Below are 19,511 nucleotides of genomic sequence, written 5' to 3' on the forward strand. Positions count from 1 at the left end.
TGAATCAAGTGGACCTGATAGACATCTACAGAACTCTCCACCAAAAAACAAAAGAATATACATTCTTCTCATTGCCACGTGGCCTTACTCTAAAATTATCACATAATTGGAAGTAAAAGAGTCCTCAGCAAATGCAGAAGAACTGAAATCATAACAAGCAGTCTCTCAGACCACAGAGCAATCAAATTAGAATTCAAGATTAAGAAATTAACTAAAAACCATACAACTACGTGGAAATTGAACAACCTGCTACTGAATGACTTTTGGGGAAATAATGAAATTAAGTCAGAAGTCAAGACGTTATTTGAAACTAATGAGAAGAAAGATACAATGTACTAGAATCTCTGGGAGGCAGCCAAAGCAGTGTTATGAGGCAAATTTACAACACTAAATGCCTACATTGAAAAGCTAGAAAGATCTCAAGTTAACAACCTAACATCATAACTAAAAGACCTAGAGAACCAAAAGCAAACAAGCCCCAAAGCTAGCAGAAGACAAGAAATAATTAAGATCAGAGCTGAACTGGAAGAAAATAGAGACACAAAAAATACCTTCAAAAATCAACAAATCCAGGAGTTGTTTTTCTGAAAAATTAATAAAATAGACCACTAGCTAAACTAATAAAGAAAAAAAGAGACAAGATTCAAATAAACATAATCAGAAATGATAAGGGGGATATCACCACTGACCCCACAGAAATACAAACAACCATCAGAGAATACTATAAACACCTCTATGCACATACATTAGAAAATATAGAAGCAATAGTTAAATTCCTGGACACACATACCCTCCCAAGATAGAATCAGGAAGAAATTGAATACGTGAACAGACCAATAACAATTCTGGCCGGGCGCGGTGGCTCACGCTTGTAATCCCAGCACTTTGGGAGGCCGAGGCGGGCGGATCACGAGGTCAGGAGATCGAGACCACGGTGAAACCCGTCTTTACTAAAAATACAAAAAATTAGCCGGGCGTGGTGGCGGGTGCCTGTAGTCCCAGCTACTTGGAGAGGCTGAGGCAGGAGAATGGCGTGAACCCGGGAGGCGGAGCTTGCAGTGAGCCGAGATCGCGCCACTGCACTCCAGCCTGGGTGACAGAGGAGACTCCGTCTCAAAAAAAAAAAAAAAAACCAAAAAACAATTCTGACACTGAGGCAGTAATAAATAGTCCACCAACCCAAAAAAGCCCAGGACCAGGCAGATTCACAGCTGAATTCTACCAGAGTTACAAAGAAGAGCTGGTACCATTCCTACTGAAACTATTCCAAAAAATTGAAAAGAAGGGACTCGTCCATAACTCGTTCTATGAGGCCAGCATCATCCTGATAACAAAACCTGGCAGAGATACAATAAAAAAGAAAGCTTCAGGCCAATATTCTTGATGAACATCGACGCAAAAGTTCTTAACAAAATACTGGCAAACCAAATGAAGCAGCACATCAAAAAGCTTCTCCACAACGATCAAGTAGGCTTCATCCCTGGGATACAAGGCTTATTCAAAATATGCAAATCAATAAATGTGATTCATTGCATAAACAGAACTAAGGGCACAAACCACATAATTATCTCAATAGATGCAGAAAACGCCTTCAATAAAATTCAACATCACTTCCTGTTAAAAACTCTCAATAAACTAGGTATCGAAGGAATATACCTCAAAATAATAAGAGCCATCTATGACAAACTCACAGCCAATATCATACTGAATGGGCAAACGCTGGAAGCATTCCCCTTGAAAACTGGCACAAGACAAGTTTGCCCTCTCTCACCACTCCTATTCAACATAATATTGGAAGTTCTGACTAGGGCAATCAGGCAAGAGAAAGAAGTAAAGGATATTCAAATAGGAAGAGAGAAAGTTGAACTATCTTTGCTTGCAGATGACATAATCCTATATCTAGAAAACCCCATCATCTCAATTGAAAAGCTTCTTAAGCTGATAAACAACTTCAGCAAAGTCTCAGGATACAAAATCAATGTGCAAAAATCACTAGCATTTCTATACAACAATAACAGGCAAGCCAAGAGCCAAATCATGAATGAACTCCCATTAACAACTGTCACAAAAAAAATAAAATACCTAGGAATACAGTTAACAAGGGAAGTGAAAGATCTCTTCAAAGAGAACTACAAACAACTGCTCAAGTAAATTAGAGATGACACAAACAAATGGAAAAACATCCATGCTCACGGATAGGAAGAATCAATGTCATGAAAATGGCCGTAGTGCTCAAAGAAATTTATAGATTCAGTGCTATTCCCATTAAACTATCATTGACATTCTTCACAGTATTAGAAAAACATGTATTTTAAAATTTGTGTGGAACCAAAAAAGAGCCCGAATAGCCAAGGCAATCTGAAGCAAAAAGAACAAAGCTGGAAGCATCATGCTTCCCAACTTCAAACTATACTACAGGGCTACAGTAAACAAAACAGCATGGTACTGGTATAAGAACAGACACATAGACCAACGGAACAGAATAGTGAACCAGTAACAAGACCACACACCTACAACCACCTTATCTTTGACAAACCTGACAAAAACAAGCAATGGGGAAAGAATTTCCTATTTAATAAGTGGTGCTGGGAGAACTGGCCAGCCATATGCAGAAAATTAAAACTGGACCTCTTCCTCACACTATATACAAAAATCAACTCAATTTGGATTGAAGACTTAAATATAAAGTCCAAAGCTATGAAAACCCTAGAATAAAACTGAGGCAATACTATTCAGGATACAGGCACAGGCAAATATGTCATGATGAAGATGCCAAAAGCAATTGCAACAAAAGCAAAAATTGAAAACTGGTATCTAATTAAAGAACCTCTGCACAGCAAAAGAAGCTATCAACAGAGTAAAAAGACAACCTACAGAATGCAGGAAAATATTTGCAAACTACCCATCTGACAAAGTTCTAATATCCAGCATCTGTAAGGAACTTAAACAAATTTACAAGAAAAAAACAACCCCATTAAAAATTGGGCAAAGGACACGAACAACAGACACTTCTGAAAAGAAGACACATAGCAGCCAACAAACATGAAAAAAAGCTCAACATCACTTATCATTAGAGAAATGCAAATCAAAACCACAATGAGATACCGTTTCACATATTAGTAAACAATCAAAAAACAACAGATGCTGGTGAGGTTGTTGAGAAAAAGGAACAATTTTACACTGTGGGTGGGAGTATAAATTAGTTCAGCCATTGTGGAAGACAGTAGGGCAATTCCTTAAAGACCTAGAGGCAGAAATATCACTTGACCCAGCAATCCCATGACTGGGTATATGCCCAAAGGAATATAAATCATTCTATTATAAAGACACATGAACTCATATATTCATCACAGCAGTACTCACAATGGCAAAGACAAAAAAAACAGCCTAGGTGCCCATCAATGATAAACTGGATACAGAAAATGTGGTACCTGTACACCATGGAATATTATGCAGCCATAAAAAGAATGAGATCACGTCCTTTACAGGGACATGGATGCAGCTGGAGTGCATTATCCTTAGCAAACTAACACAGAAATGGAAAACCAAATACCACATGTTCTCACTTATAAGTGGGAGCTAAATGATGAGAACACATGGACACATGGGTGGGAACAACACAAACTTGGGCCTGTCAGATGGTGGAGCATGGGAGGAAGGAGAGGATCAAGAAGACTAGCTAATGGTGGCTGGGCTTAATACCTGGGACGATCTGTGCAGCAAACCACCATGGCACACATTTACCTATGTAATACACCTGCACATCCTGCACATGTACTCCTGCACTTAAAAGTTGGAAAAGAAAAAACTAACGGTGGGGCAGTTCAAAAAAGCACCAGGGTCAACTTAAAGAGTGCCGATAACCAAAGCTAGAACCACCTGAGCAACAAGTAAATAAAATAGTATTGGATTATTGCCCAAAGCACAAAATAAATATCTATGAATCCAGAGTGATATAAATATGTGATTCCATGAATGAATGAGAAAGAAGAAATGTCTCCTATGCAGAAGAATTACAGACAATTTGCATAGGTGCTCGGCCCTCCATGAGGTGGATTCTAACTCCCCACTCCTGAAGTGTAGGCTGGGCACTGTAACTTCCTTCCAAAGAGTACAGTATGGAAGAGAGAGGGAAAAAGAGTAACTTTGCAGTGGGGAAAACTGACAACAACCTCAGCCAGGCAATCAGGTTTGTCATCACTAGCGGTAAGTCATGTTGATTGTATGTGCTCTCAATGAAGTGATGGAAATGGCACGTTACTTCAATGGTCTTCCTCCCAAGAAACCACAACGCCAGGCTAATCATGACAAAAAACAGCAGGCACCCCGATGTGAGGGACATTCTACAAGATACCTGACTAGTACTCCTCAGATTTGTCAAGGTTATCAAAAACAAGGGAAGTCATCTGAGAAACTCACAGCCAAGAACTCCTAAGGAGGCAGGAGACCAAATGTACTGTATTCTGGATGGGATCTTAGAATAGAAAAAAAAGATGTTAGACAAAAACTTGTGAAAATTTAGTAAAGTGTGTCCTTTAGACAATAATATCAATACTGGTTCATTAATTGTTACAAATATACCAAACAAATGTAAATATTAATCGTAGGATAAACTGGGTGTGGAGCCTATAGGCACTCTGTACTGTTCTCACAATTTTTCTGCAAATTTAAAATTGTTCTTTAAAAAAAGTTATTTACAAAAGGATAATTGTCTCATCTAGTTTCCTGTTACCTTTAAGTTTTATTCCAAGCATTCCACTACAGTTAGAAAAGCTATTATCCAAAAATTCTACTTTGAAATTTGTTATATAAATATCACCATAAGTAAGTTTATATTATTTGCTGTAAGGAGTCAATCACACTGATTAATTAATCTTTTCTCCCAATTTTTAAGAGTTTTTTTAAAAAAACTCATTTCAAATAAAAATATAAAAATGACATATATCCTCTATCTCAGAGGTTACTTTGACTCCTATAAAATAAAGAGAATGTTTCAGACCAGCCATATATTCAAGGATATTTTTAAATTGTTCTGGATGACAATTTACTCCTTATGCTCTGATGCTTTTCAGTACTATGTTCAATAGCTTTACATGCCAAAATGCATAAGACAAAATATCAGAAACCTGAATAAATGTTTTAATTTGATCTCATTGCCATCAGGCAAGACCATATCTAAAAAGACAAGTGGACAACAGCCTCACCTACTTCTGTGTAACCACTGGAGAAAACATTCTGTCTGTCTCCCACATTTGTACTAATCCCCCTGTCAAGGTCCTTCCTTAAGCCTGAGTTGAATCCTATGTGCTGCTGCCTAATTCTATTTCTTCCTATTATCTTTTCAAATAAAGATGGGAAATACTTACTGGCCAATTTCTGTGCAGCAACCATGCATGGTATATCAAAATCATCATTAAATAACCATTCTTTTCAGATGAAATGTGCATAGTCCTTTAATCTTTTCAATTCAAGGCTGAGCCTTTTGTCTTCTTGTAGGTGGTTATCTGAACACTTTTTTAATTGCTACAGTCTTGTCTTTAGCACAGCACCGAAGAGTTAAACTTGACATTCAAGACAAATATTTGAAAATCCCTGTGTGATCGTGGAAGAAAAAAATAGTCTATGCAAAGAATAAGGTTACCTAATTTTATCATTGAGAATGGATTTTAACTGAAAACATTCTCCATTAGAATTTCAACCTTCCTTTTGTGCATTTGGATACAAAAGAGAGTGCAGAATCTGATAGACTATAACTTTTTAAAGCACATCCCTCCCATGCGAATATTAAAACACAGGCTATTTATTGAAATATTAGGGTGAGATGGATTGCTGGGCAAATTTTTGTCCAATACTAAGTAGTCATAGAAAAAAGTGCTTGACACTTTGCCATCCCTGGCAGCTCTCATCTCAGGCAGCAAGGCTCCTTGAACTGTGAAAAGGCTGTCCTGCTGTTCACAGTGTCTGCAGCCATACAGCTTTTGGAACACAATTTAACTGATTTTGTCCAATGAGCCTAGAGAGACATAACCACCTTCTCCCCTGGACGCTGCAGGAGATCGTCTCCCATATGAAGGCCTGGTCACTTGGGCCTGCAAGAATAGGATTAATTCATTTCTTTCATAAGTGCAACGAATTACTTATGTGAACACAAAGGAATATGTACCTAACACACGTAGCACCGGCCTGCCATCTAACAAGGTCTCAGAAGAAAAGCTAGTTCTTTTTTGAAAAAAAAGGAATTTACAGATTACAAATTTGAGACCTTGTAACTATGGTAGAAAGGTTGTTTTTCCCCATAATTTTGTTAATGAGAATTGTGTGTGTGTGTGTGTGTGTGTGTGTGTGTATGTGTGTGTGTGAGTGAGAGAGAGAGAGATATTTACTCTGTTTGCTTGGTTATATGGAATTTATTTCACCTGCTCTCTTCCCTACAGCACTCACATCCTCAGAGGTTTAGCAGAGGTCAAGTTGACACTCCTCATCTCAGCTCTGAATGGTGTCACACACTAAAGCCAGTGTGCGAAACCAAATTTTAAGCTGCTGATGAGGAAATTAAGTGCCCTGACACCTGACTATGCCTTTCTCTTCTCCACCTCTCACCACAGGCTTCAGTTCTGGAGACCCCTACACGTGAGCCCCCCCTGGCTTCACTCTTCTCTCTTCACTCTCCTCCCTGTTTCTTTTCCATCCCTATCTCAAAAGCCATAGAACGAAGCATCCCCTTCTCCCACATACAAAATCCCAGCAACCTCATCCTTCAAACTTAACAAGTTCCTATCTGGTTCATGATATACCAAGACACTGAAATAGCACCAATACCCGTGCAGTCAATGCTGTGGTTCTGTTGTTTTCAACAACAGAGAAATAAGTGTAGTGCCTATGGGTATAAAGCAATGTGCCCACAAAACTGCCTTCCCAAACGTATACATTGAAGATGGTTATCCTTAATCCTTCTCCTCTTGAACTCCATGAAATGCCCCTGAATACCTGTCTTTTTAGTAGTCTGTGAATCTTCATATAATCTTCCATATAATATGGCCTTACATCATCCCCAAAGATGATAATTACCGGGCCCTAATTTTCAAGAACTGTCCCAAGGTGGAAGACATCTGCTGGTGCCAGGGGTTGGAAAAGACATTCTTAAGAAAAAGCAGTACTCCAGGTCTGTGATTGTCAGTATTTACCTGTAAACAAGATAAAGTGAGGTAATGATTTCAGATGTGCAAAATACCTCTGGCTAATTTATCCAGGTAATTGAGATGCATTTGACATTTGTCACATGAGGCACCAGGATCTAAACTTTTCCTAAGAAGTCACTAAATAATCTCCTCTTGAGAGATTTTCCTTCTCAAAACTGATGATGCTTTTCTTTCCTTAACCTAATCTCCACCAACATCTACCTCCTGCTTGGACAAGCTCACACCAAGAAGACAAGCCCATGCTTCTTGCTAGGTAGCAATTCTGCTTTGAAATAAGAAATACTTTTAGCGCACACCTGTAATCCTAGCACTTTGGGAAGCCAAGGTGGGTGGATTGCTTAAGCCCAGGAGTTTGAGGCCAGCCTGGACAACATGGCAAAAACCCTGTCTCTACAAAAAATACAAAAAAAGATTAGCCTGGCATGGTAGCATGCACCTACAGTCCTAGCTACTCAAGAGGTGAGGTGGGAGGATTGTTTGAGCCCAGGAAGTCGAGGCTGTAATGAGCTGTGATGGTACCACCACACTCCAGCCTGAGGGACAGAGAGGGCCCTGTAAAAAAAATGTTTTTAAGTATGTATATTCATGATTCATCTTTGGACGTGCACTGTATTTGAATCTTGATGGAAGAAATATATCACAAGGCATGGCTCATTTACAAGATTCTGAATAAGACAGGCCATGAGGGGAGTTATTAGAAAGAACAGAACAACTACACACCAGAAACCCAGACCTCTGGGTTGGGGCTAGGTTGTAGCTTTCATCTCAGACCTTCAGAAGCTCCATTAGTGGAAAAGAATCTAATGTGACAGCTTGTTCACATCCTATCTATTAGGAGCTACGTTCAGGACTGAGGGGTGCAGTGTAGGGACCCTGCTTTTTGAACACAGGCAACTTCTGCTCGAACCGACATATTCAAAAAAACACAAAGTGTACACAGGGAGCATGACCCCGAATCAGACTTGCATCCCATTACAAAGAGATTGCATTATTTACACTGTGCTAAAGGGGCATCTAAACCATCTGTCTTCTGCTTCTTGGTGGCCTGTCACAAAGAGTCTAACTCTAAACAGGAAACATTTCCAGGTTATAAATAGAAAGGGCATGACAAATGTATTTTGCCTAAAGAAAAATATTAATGAAATAAATAAACCCAAATTTTGGTAAGGTGTCAGCCAAAATATGTTCATCACTGTCAGTTTGAGTCAGCCACACAGCATTTCCCAAGTTAAGAACAGCTCGAGGCTGTTGCTAAATTGGGATTATAAAAGATGTCTTCATACACAGAGTCTGTATTTCCAAGGAAGAAGCAGGATGCATTTCCCCCCTACTCTCTATATAAAAGAAAAACTGAAAACTACCTGGAGGAAAGCCTCCCTGCTTGTGTTTTATTTTTGTTGCAATCATCCTTTCCCCATCCTCACCACCACTGCATCCAATAGAAGGAATTACTTGACTCCATCCATCCAATGTGCAACCGCTGTACAGTTCTGGAATGCAATTGCCTGGGTTTTGAATCTTGGCTCCCCATCGTGGCTCTATGGCAGCCAGCAAATCACTTGCTTTCCCTGTTCCTCAGTATCATCGTTTGTGAAATGGAGATAATCATGAAGACCTCAGGGCTTTTGAAAGAGTTCAAAGAAATAATGAAATGCAAATGCCTAGGTGTGTACTCAGCATACAGATCCATGAACGTTGGCTATAATTAATAGAAATGTCCAAAGCATTTCCTTGAGCCACTTTTATAAAACACACTCTTACAGCACTTGATTTCCATGGTTTGTGTGCATTTCTTACCATTTTTATTGTGAAGTTCTGTGTTGAAAACCTCTTTAGGTTCATCCAGCACGTTGCCTTATTGCTTTAAACAAAGTGGGTGCTTTGCAGTGAAGTCTTCATAGCAAAACATTTCACACGTCTCTGAAAACATTTTCATTTTGCTTAATGAGAGACAGTATTCTTTCAACCCAATTATTGATCATATATCCCTCTAACATCAAATTTTAGCAATATTTGATTTTAAAATGACTACAATTTCAATTATAGGCAAAGGCATAACATTTCTGCTTTAAAGTTAGTAATATGGGGAATGTGGATTCTGCCTTGTCCAGAATGATGGCGATGGAAGAACAAGGTGTTTCTGGATGGAATTCCACAATGACCTGGCAGCCACGTTTGGAAAACACACATTTTCCATGGAGGTGACTCCCTGTGCTACACTTTGGCATGATGAATGGATCCTCAATGCTCCAGCAGCCTCATCCACAATGGCAAATATTCAGTGCATCCTTACAGCTCTTTGCAGAACCTGCCAATGTGTTGACGAAGTATGTGGTTTATAATAAACTCATTAGCCTTTTTATCTAAAATTGAGGCTGGGCACGTTGGTTCACACCTGTCATCCCAGAACTTCTGGAGGCTGAGGTGGGAGAATCTCTTGAGCCCAAGAGTTCAAGACTGCAGTGAGCTAAGATCAAGCCATTGTACTCCATCCTGGTGACAGAGGGAGGCCCTGTTTCTAAAATACACTTTAAAATAAATAATAAAAATAAAATAGATAATATTTTTGTTTTGCAATTTGGGAACAAGTATTTTCTTAATCAATATATTCATATATTTTTATATATAAATATGTATGTATTTTTAATAGTCATTAATACAGCACAGTTGCTTGTTCATGGGAACCAACCCAGGACAGAGGTGGGATCGGATGCTCTTTCTCCTTAATTCCTGAACACCTGCATTCCCTGATGATAGGGGGAGGTTGTGACGAGGAAGGATTTCTGCCTTGATGCTCTGTGGATCTTTCCCCAGGAGGCATCAAAACTGTGCAGTGAAATTCTACACAACTCAGGAGGTAGAACAGTCTCTACTCATACTATAAATAATTTTATTTGCAGGGGATATGATTTTGTTTTTAATTTAGAGTAAATTAAGCAGCATAACACAGACTAGCCTGCTGTTGGAGAATAAGGTTTGGTGACAAATGTCAATTAGATTAGGTTTTAAAAAATTATTATAATCTTAGTTTACAGCACAGTTACGTGAGTAATTGTGACAATTCCCACCAGTCTAATCTAAAGCTTCAGTTAGGCCTTTAGACTTTTAAATATCATTTTTAATTTAGTTTAAAATTCGTGTGGATGGTGGGGAAAAATAGCAGGTTTTTGTTTTTTTGTTTTTTGTTTTTTGCCTTTTGGTTTCATGCATTCCTTTCCTCAGTGTTCTCTCACATCTGTTTTAAAGCTCAACTGACAACCAATATTCTCTTCCTAGGAATTCTTTTGGTATATAAAGCAACCACAGCACTATTATTTAGCCCCTTCAGATAAAATGGGAAGGCACACACAATACACACACACACACACACACACACAGATACACACACAGAGTCACTGATCAAAAGGTCAGTACAGGCCAGGACCTAAAACAGAAGGTGAGTAGCTGTAGTTGACTGAAATTAAACCAGGCCAGGGTTGACCCAGACCCAGCCAACAGTTGTTGACAGAGGCTTTGAAGAGGCTCTATCAGATACATATCAGATTATTCTCCAGCCCCAGTAAAGGGGCATTGAAGATCTGTTGAGTTTAAAAGACAATTTCCTGATGACTTGACCTTGCCAGGGTAGAAGCATTCATGACTTTGGCCTTTAAAACCCTCCGCAATTATTCAACTCAGTAGCGATAATTTTTCTAGGTGTCTAAGCTGCTTAACAGATCATCCAAAACTTGGTGGCTTAAAACAACAACCACCATTTACCATCTCTCAGTCTCTGTAAGTCCTCCAGAGTGTTCAGCGGTGATGCTGGCTCAGGGGCACTCAGGAGGATGGAGTCTGGTGATGGCTCAGGCTGGGGACATTGTCAGGTTTCTCCTCTCATCTCTCTGGTGCCAGGGCTGGAATGACTCAAATAACAGGAGTTGGACAGCTGAGATCCTCGGGCACCTCTTTCTGTGTCTCTATGTCTCTCCCTGGAATCTCTCTCCAGCACTGTGTTTTCAGGGTGGCAGTCCCTCTAGTATACCGTCTCAGGGCTCCTGAGGCGTGTTTCCCCATGAGAGCAGGAGACTGGCAGAGCTGTGTCACCTTTGCTAACCTAGCCCAGAGGTGGCCCAATATCACTTCCACAATTTTCTATTCATTAGAAGCACATCCCTAAGTTCAGTTCACATTAGGAGAGGGGAATTGGACTCCATATTTTGAAAGTGGTATGCAGAAAATTCACAGATGTGTTCCAAACCATCACAATGGCTATGCCTAATAATTTTTTATTTTCATAAGTACTGGATGGGTTTCACCCAACATGATAGCAGATATAGATTTTTCTTCCTTAAAAAGTTTTGAGCTTAAAACATAGGTCATATGTCATCCTTTTTTATTACATAATGAAATAATTCTTAAGCAAGTATTTTGTGAAATAAGGAGAGCTATAAATAAACAAATAAAATAAATACATAAATTTCTAGATGAAATGCTCATAAAGATGCCAGACTTAAAACTGTTATCAGGTCATTTGTACCACCTGTTCACTTTTCCTGTGAATGTTATCTCTTGGAAAAGGTAAAGGCCAGTGCTTTAAGCAAGTAATATGCATGATTTTAAATATGAGTAAAAATAATAGATGTTGAAAAGAAACATCCTCTGACAAGATCATGCCCCAAAGCCACTGAGACTCTTTTCTGGACACTTTGAATACGATTCTCATTTGAAGCTGACAGAAACTAGAGTAATTAATAATACAAACCCAATAACTAATAATTAATTTTTGCCTTCTTGTTTATACCTCAGGGAATATTTCTGCAATCAACTGATATGTCACCACCTGAATTAACACTAAAAAGTTTCTTTGGTATTCGACAGGTGTTAACACTGACTAAGAATCACAGCCTTTTTAATTAGCAAAATTCATTGTGTTCAGGGCTAGTTAGGCTTTTATCAATTAAAAAAATCTGTCTTTTTTAGTAATGGTGAAAATTTAGCACAGCACTTAAATGTCCCCAAAGAGGTGAGCATATGAAAGAAACCACTGAACCCAGAAAAGAAGAAACATAAAGCAATGTTTATACTCCTTCTATGATTCTTTCAGAAAGAACTCTAGTGGATTACCCGCAGGGAGACTAAAACTTAGAGCTCGGACTAGAGTAGCAAAAACAGACAGGAAGCATAGAAAATAAGATCAGCCTAAGGTTAAACAGAGTTTGTAGAAAGCAAAATGCATGTGCTGAGGATTTCTTATTTTTAAAGTTAAGCTTGCCACATGTTATAACATCAACATATTCAACTACTATTTCATGTCATTTTCACATGTTTCTATAAAACCTGATGAAAGAATTGAGGAGGGAACAATTCTCAGTTCTAAATTTGCTTATATTTGCCAATTGTTTTCACACTGAAAAGAACTGAACTGACATAATTTCAGAACCAAAGAAAGGCACATTTTACTGGGTCGGTGTCCTGGTCTACAACTCTCATACAGAGAATATTCCCGCAGAGAATGTCAAGGCTGAGGTCGGAAGCCCTGGGTAAGAAAGGCGTATTGAACCATTTTGGTTTACAAATAAGTAAAACAGAAATCTCAGAGCCTAATTGCCAAATAGACTAAAAATCTCACATAATTTTTAAATAATGAAACTAATTACAAATAATAAAATTACTTAAGTTTTAAAGCTGGGACATTTCCTCAAAATATATTTTTTTCTTATTCCCTACAGTTTAGAGGCAGATGGGCTCCAATGACTGGTTTTTTTGGAGTATTAGAATGAATGGGATCCTGTTCTTTGAATCTGCAGACTGATAATAAAAGTCACTGCCCCTCTGCAGCCTTTGCCATGTGGCCTGGGTTTCAATTAGTGTACTTTTAAAATATAATCAAAGCTGAAATTGTATTTTTAGCTGTCTCCAGGGGAAAGCTATAATGACAGCTGGGACTAAAATGAAAGGATTCCCATATCATGTAAAGGGCACCAAAAAGAAAGCTATCAAGATCCCGGTTCTCCATCTCATCTTGGACACCGGCAAGCTTTGGGACCTGAAATTAATGCTCCCCCTCTCAGGTACTCCATTTCCAAATCCGTATACTTGACTAATTATCTAAGATCCCTCTGGCTCTCAGTGGTTACGATCATTTGAAACTAATCCTCATGACTTCTGTAATAAGACCTCAAACCTAAAATTACATGCCAAAAATGAGATAATCAAGAAACAAACCATGATTTAAATTCCCCCTTTGGGATTCTTTTCAACTCTGACACACCCAGCCAGCACATGGAATACTAACCAAGTGCTATTGCTGAGTGGACACATTGAAAAGTCACCACGGTTTTCTCTATAAAAATAGTTACAGAGATTCGATCAGATATAAAATACAGTTGTAGATGCTAAGATAGGCAGGTGTGAGGCGCCACCCCTCCCTGGAGTTGCTGACAGCACACACAGGGATATGAGACAAGCACACTCCTAAAGAGGAAGAACAATGCTGCACAAGTAAGTAATGCCACAGGATCCTTCAGGTGTCCCTTCACCAGCTAGAAACCTCTGTGGCCAGTGGCACCTCTGCTTGAGTTCTCTTCACACCCGCTGGGCTCATTCCGCCCACTCAGCCCGGCTGGCTGTGCTCAGCTAATGCTTCCGGCCTGGATCCCACACCTGCCAAGGGCAAGCCAGGCATGGAGTGGCAAGAGGTGTATGGGTGAGCAAGCACAGGGTCTGGCCACTGCACACAACCAGATATGTCGGCTACTGTGGTATGGCAGGCAGCTCCAGGCACCGGCACAGGCGCTGGCTCGGTGAGAGGCTGCGGCTGAACCAGATGTACCACACGTGGCTTCTGCTGTGGGCATCAGCATCTGGACAATGGGAATGCAGTGGCACCCAAAAGCTCAGAGACACCAGGAACCACACATCCCCAAAGAGGGTGTTACAGTGTGTCACAGCCCGGGCTCAGGGAGCCTAGATGTCTGTGCTCCCAGAAGGGCCACAGCTCTTCATTCCCACAGTCTGGGAGTGTGTCACCACCCACAGCTCAACAAGCTGGCCAGGAAAGCATTACACCTTTCGCTCCAGCCATTCAGTGGGTCCCAAGTTCTTGTCTCATGTCCAGGAAGAATGAGTTTACATGGACTACTAGAGGGTGAGTAAGGCAAAGAAGAGCCTTATTGAGAGGCAGAACACTTCTCAGCAGAGAGGAGGCCTAAAGTGGGTAGCTCCTATCCACAGGCAGTTTATCCCAAAGAGAGTAGAGGAGGCCCAAAATGGGTAGCTTCTGTGGCAGGCAGGTCGTCCCAGAGAGTGTCTGAGTCTGGCTGAGTCTAGGGTTTTTATGGGCTCAGGAGGGAGGAAGTGTATGCTGATTGGTCCATGGGTGGCCATGGTTGGGGCTGGAAAATGCACCATAAGTTCCCACTCTGGGTCATGGACTTCACCTGAAACAGGCAGCCCAGCCCCCAGGCTTCAGTCCATCCCTGGCTTGAAACTGGGAATTCACTGGGGACCTGCCCCTTCCCACCTAGGAACCTGTCTACTTCCTGCGACCATCAACATGCTGTCTGCAGTGCCCAGGCTGTTCATGCTAAGGAGTGCCCACAGGCCCATGCAGAGCCATCCTCAGCCCTCTGGGCCTCCCTCCCTGAGCTCATTGGTGCCCAAAGTTTCAGAGGGGTCTGGGGCAGCAGGCAGCTAGTGTGTCAGCACTGCCCTTGGCACGTGCACACCCAGCCAGGTCACGACAGTGCCCAGTCTTGACCACAACTTTGCTCCACACTGGTGTGGGCACCAGGAATGAGGAGAGGCCAGGGAGTGGGAACAGGCACTTCCAAGCCTGCCAGGACAGAAGTCTTCACAGTTCCCTGAGAGTGCAAGGATGCCCGGGTCTGGAGCCATGACTGGGTGGCTGGAGCAGTGCCTGGGAGTGTGGGGCTCCTGCCCCACCAACTCAGTAGGGTGCAGGGCTTCCACCTGTTCCTGGCCCCCACGGGCTTCATGGAGTGCATGGTCCAGGCTGCAGCTGGTGTCCTCACAGTGGCTGCTCCAGATGGGCTGCCGCAGCCATCAGTGATAAAACAGGTCACAGTGATATCAGGGCAGTGATACACAAGATGGGGAACGTCCAGCCACTTTGCTAAATGCAGCAATGTCTGTGAAGGGTCTCCCAGTAATCTCCTTCAGCTCCCTGTAAAGTCACCCCAAATAAACATAAAATACATACAAGAAATGATGTGCTTGCCATGCAAATGCAAATTGAAGGCCAGTTCCATATTCCTGACTTCTAACCAATTAATCATCCCATTTGCACAATTTCCAAATAAAAATTCTTGCCTTCTTTTTGATAATGGTCACTTTTTAAGGAGACCAGGTCTTAATGAATTGGTTAGTGAGTGAACAGTTCACAATTCAGGATTTGTATATAGTAGTGTGAACTAGCATGCCTTAAAAACAATGAAAAGGATACTGAGGGCTCGATCTGAAAATAAAAATGCACAGTTGTGCGTATATAAAGAGGAGGATTTATGAAACCGGGTCATGAATTTATAGCAGGAACCCAGTCATCATTTTTCCCTTCTGTCATTAAGGTCTCTTTCTGCAGAGATTCCCTGTTCCAGATAGAAACAGTCCAAATTATAAACATTTTCTATAGGAGTTGCCCAGTCAAGCTCTATTCAATGAGCAGGTAAGTTCTGTGGCAATCCGTGTCAACTGAGGAAGAGTAGATGTGTTCATGTGCTCGTTTTACTGTGTGTGGCCTCTAGCTGAGAATCTTTACTCAGTTTTCTTGCTCCCATCCTTCTCTTCCCTTTCTGTTCTCCCCCAGCACACACGTTGAACGGCCCAGATGGAAGGGACCCTCACTATGTGAGAAGGGGAAGCCCAGCTGAGATGGAGAAAATCATAGCAAAAGTGGTCACTGAGGAGGTGGAAGAGGCAGGTGGTGGAAGAGGAGGATGGCCTGGCAAGCCCCTGTAGAGGATGCAAGACTTCATCCACTGGGCACGGGGTGATGATTGAAATATCTCCCAGGGGATAAGCGTGGCAGGGCACCCTGAGGGCAGTGTCTCTACACGATCTCTCAGACTGCAGAGTGGAGGCCACAGAGATGCGGGGTCCAGAGTGGGTCACTGAATTGGTCAACAAGATGCTGTAGGGGCATTTTTGGGCAAGTCAGGATGGTGGTTTAAATTTGGCTGGTGACCATGGGAAGAACAGGAGCAATAGAAGTGGGGCTTTGGAAGCAAAATGCACATGATCTGTAAATAGGCTCTATGTTTGTGTGTAAGGGAGAAGGAGTATCCAGGGGCTTCTGAGTGTTTGCACAGAACCTCACGCTGCTCGTGACAGGCTCAAAAGGACTCGGCCCTGTCTGCATGTGCACCCTGTCTATGGAAGGAGCAGCAGTCCTGGACACAGGAGGTGAGGGGACCATGGCCAGCTGCCCACTGCCTAATGCCTTGGAATAGCTCTTACCTCATAAGTACCCAAATTTAAATCAAGCACACGATTCAATCATTCTCACATTTTTTCCAAAAAAAAATTATGACAATAAGCTTTTTGTTTTTGTCTGTCTCTACCATGCCTGTTTCACAGTAGGGTTTGAAACTTAAATTTCAAAATATCCTGAGAAATAAGACTCCTCTTGTGTTTCTGACCACATGGAAGCAAAAATAATAAGACAGGCTGAGCGTGAACATGTTTACAGATTCATACTTAAAACAAAAAAAGAAGAAAATAGATGAAGCATTTGATGTTTGGAATCTCTTTTCAAACTGAACCACATTATTTGTATTTTCAAGACTATAAACTTGCGAGGATTTCCTAGTTGGTGTTGGTGTTGTTCAAGTGCATGTTTTACAATCAATGCTCTTTGGGGGTTTTATAAGCTTGTTTGTTTTTCATGGTGCCTATCCACAACTAAAATAGGTTGGATTTTGCTGATTACATGAACGTTGAGTCTACTGGTTTTATCACAGTGCATTATCACCATTGCTCCATGGATATTAATCTTTTTCCATTAAGTTTTTACGCTCAGAAAGTATTCACTTTTACAAAGAATGTAAACCATTACTATTAACTCTAGGAAATCTGAGGATGAGTTTTTGGTGGAACAGTTCTGGAAGATGGTTAAATTCTCAAGGCATAAGTCATTTGCATCTAATAAAACACAATAGACGTGTTGTGTCTAATAAAACACAGTAGACTCCATGTGTCAAAGAAAGTATCCTCAAATAATATAATAATATGAAGTAGAAATGGCAAAATGGTAAACAAAGCCAACTTCCCAGTAAAAATCTCAGGAAGTTGTTTCCCACAGGCTCTTTTCATGAAAAAGACTTGAAGTAGTTTATAATAAAACACACACACAAAATAAGACAAAAATAATACAGCAAAGCAGGATTGAGAAGATAGGTGTTACACAAGGGATTTGAGGGAGACGTTGCCTAGGCTATCTCACCAGCTTTCCTCCCAGGCATGCGAAGGATGCTGCTCTCCGCTCTGGGTTGCCGAGTGACGTTGTGTGGCTCGTATAAGCCAATGAAATGGGAAGGAAGGTGACAGGTTCGACTTCCTAGTGTAGGAAATGAAAAGCCCATATGTGAGCCTGGGTTCTCTGCTCCCCTGATACTTCAACTGAGGACAATGTGTACTCCCAAGGATGAGGGAGTGCAGCCCACATCCACTTGGACTTCCGATGGAGTCTCCCTGCCAACCTGCTCAGGGCTTTTTGTTGATTCTGCTAAACCACAGAAATTTGAGGGGATTTGGGGCTTATCCTAGCCAGTCCTGAAGAATACTGTGAATGATTATTTAGAAAAGGAAAAAGAAATGTCTGTTCCCCAAAAGGCATGGATAAGTGAGATTAACAATGATACAGAGCCTAAACTAAGTAAATAATTGTTCATCGAATGTAATTGTGTTAGGTTCTGTTTTTTGAGTATTTGCATCTACTAAATGTTCAACATGCATTATCTCACTTAATCCAGACGTGGGAAGGAGAGTTTAATGGAATTAAATAATTTACATGATTTCTAAGAAATAGAGCAGGACCTGAACTCAGTGGGTCTATTTCTAGAGCAGAACTTGGAACTGTGATTCCAAAAAAGGACTTTTGCACAGAAGGTTGCCTGGTAAAATTACCAGAACTCAGCAGAAGAAAAACCTTTTCCTAGTTCCAAATAGACTGAAACTTGGCACATGAAGTTTTAAATAAGGAACACAATGAACAATTTATTTGACAGTAGAAGAATAATAACAAGAACATGGGTAATGGGGTGAGGTAGTTACAGAGTTGGATACTGGGGTGACCCCGTTTTTTGAGGGAGATAATTAAGAAAAACAAAATGCCCTCTTATTCAGGTGAATACTGTAGAGTGTCACATGAAATCTAGAGGTCCCTAAGAGATGTTGGTTTGTCTTTTTTAAAACTTTTTTTTTTTAAATGAAGTTTTCATTCTTGTTGCCCAGGCTGAAGTGCAGTGATGTGATCTCAGCTCACTGCAACCTCTGCCTCCTGGGTTCAAGCAATTCTCCTGCCTCAACCTCCTGAGTAGCTGGGATTACGGGCACACACCACCACGCCAGGCTCATTTTGTTGTATTTTTAGTACAGACAGGGTTTCACCATGTTGGCTAGGCTAGTCTTGAACTCCTGACCTTAGGTGATCCGCCTGCCTCAGCCTCCCAAAGTGCTGGGATTACAGGCATGAGCCACCACGCCTGGCCTATATCTTTGAAAATTCTTTAAAAGATGTTACTTGCATATGCAATTAATAAAAATACTGTGTTGCATAAATACAAATATCAGTTTCTTTTCAATGTAAATGTCACAATTTTAAAGAAATGAATTCAAAATGAACATTCTCTAACTTCAGAAGGGAAAAAAATAACATAATTATTGTCTTAACTGCATTGCATACAATGAGCTATTTTTAAAAAGCCCATATGTGAGATGGTAAAAATATTTGAATAAAATTAAGCAACTCACTCAATTATGTTGAAGTATCTCAGGTGAAAGAGCATGCTTGATCTAAATTATTTTTTATAAATTATTCATTTTCCTGCTTTATTTAAGTGAATATAGACTATAGGAAAACTAGTATCTGACCAAAGTGTAGATCCAAAATATTGGCCCTGTCACCTTCATATTGAGAGGCCTCCTGCAGTCCAGGGCTGAATAATCACAAAACACAGCTTATGTAGGTTATTGAAGACCTACTTTGAGGTCTTTGAGGCCTGGATGTAGAGCAACATGTGAATGCCCAGAATGTATATGAAGGTCACTGCAACAGCACCACATCAGGCTGACAACACAAAACAGAAAATAACC

Source organism: Nomascus leucogenys, chromosome 18, assembly GCF_006542625.1.
Source record: "Nomascus leucogenys isolate Asia chromosome 18, Asia_NLE_v1, whole genome shotgun sequence".
In the NCBI taxonomy this organism is placed as follows: domain Eukaryota; kingdom Metazoa; phylum Chordata; class Mammalia; order Primates; family Hylobatidae; genus Nomascus; species Nomascus leucogenys.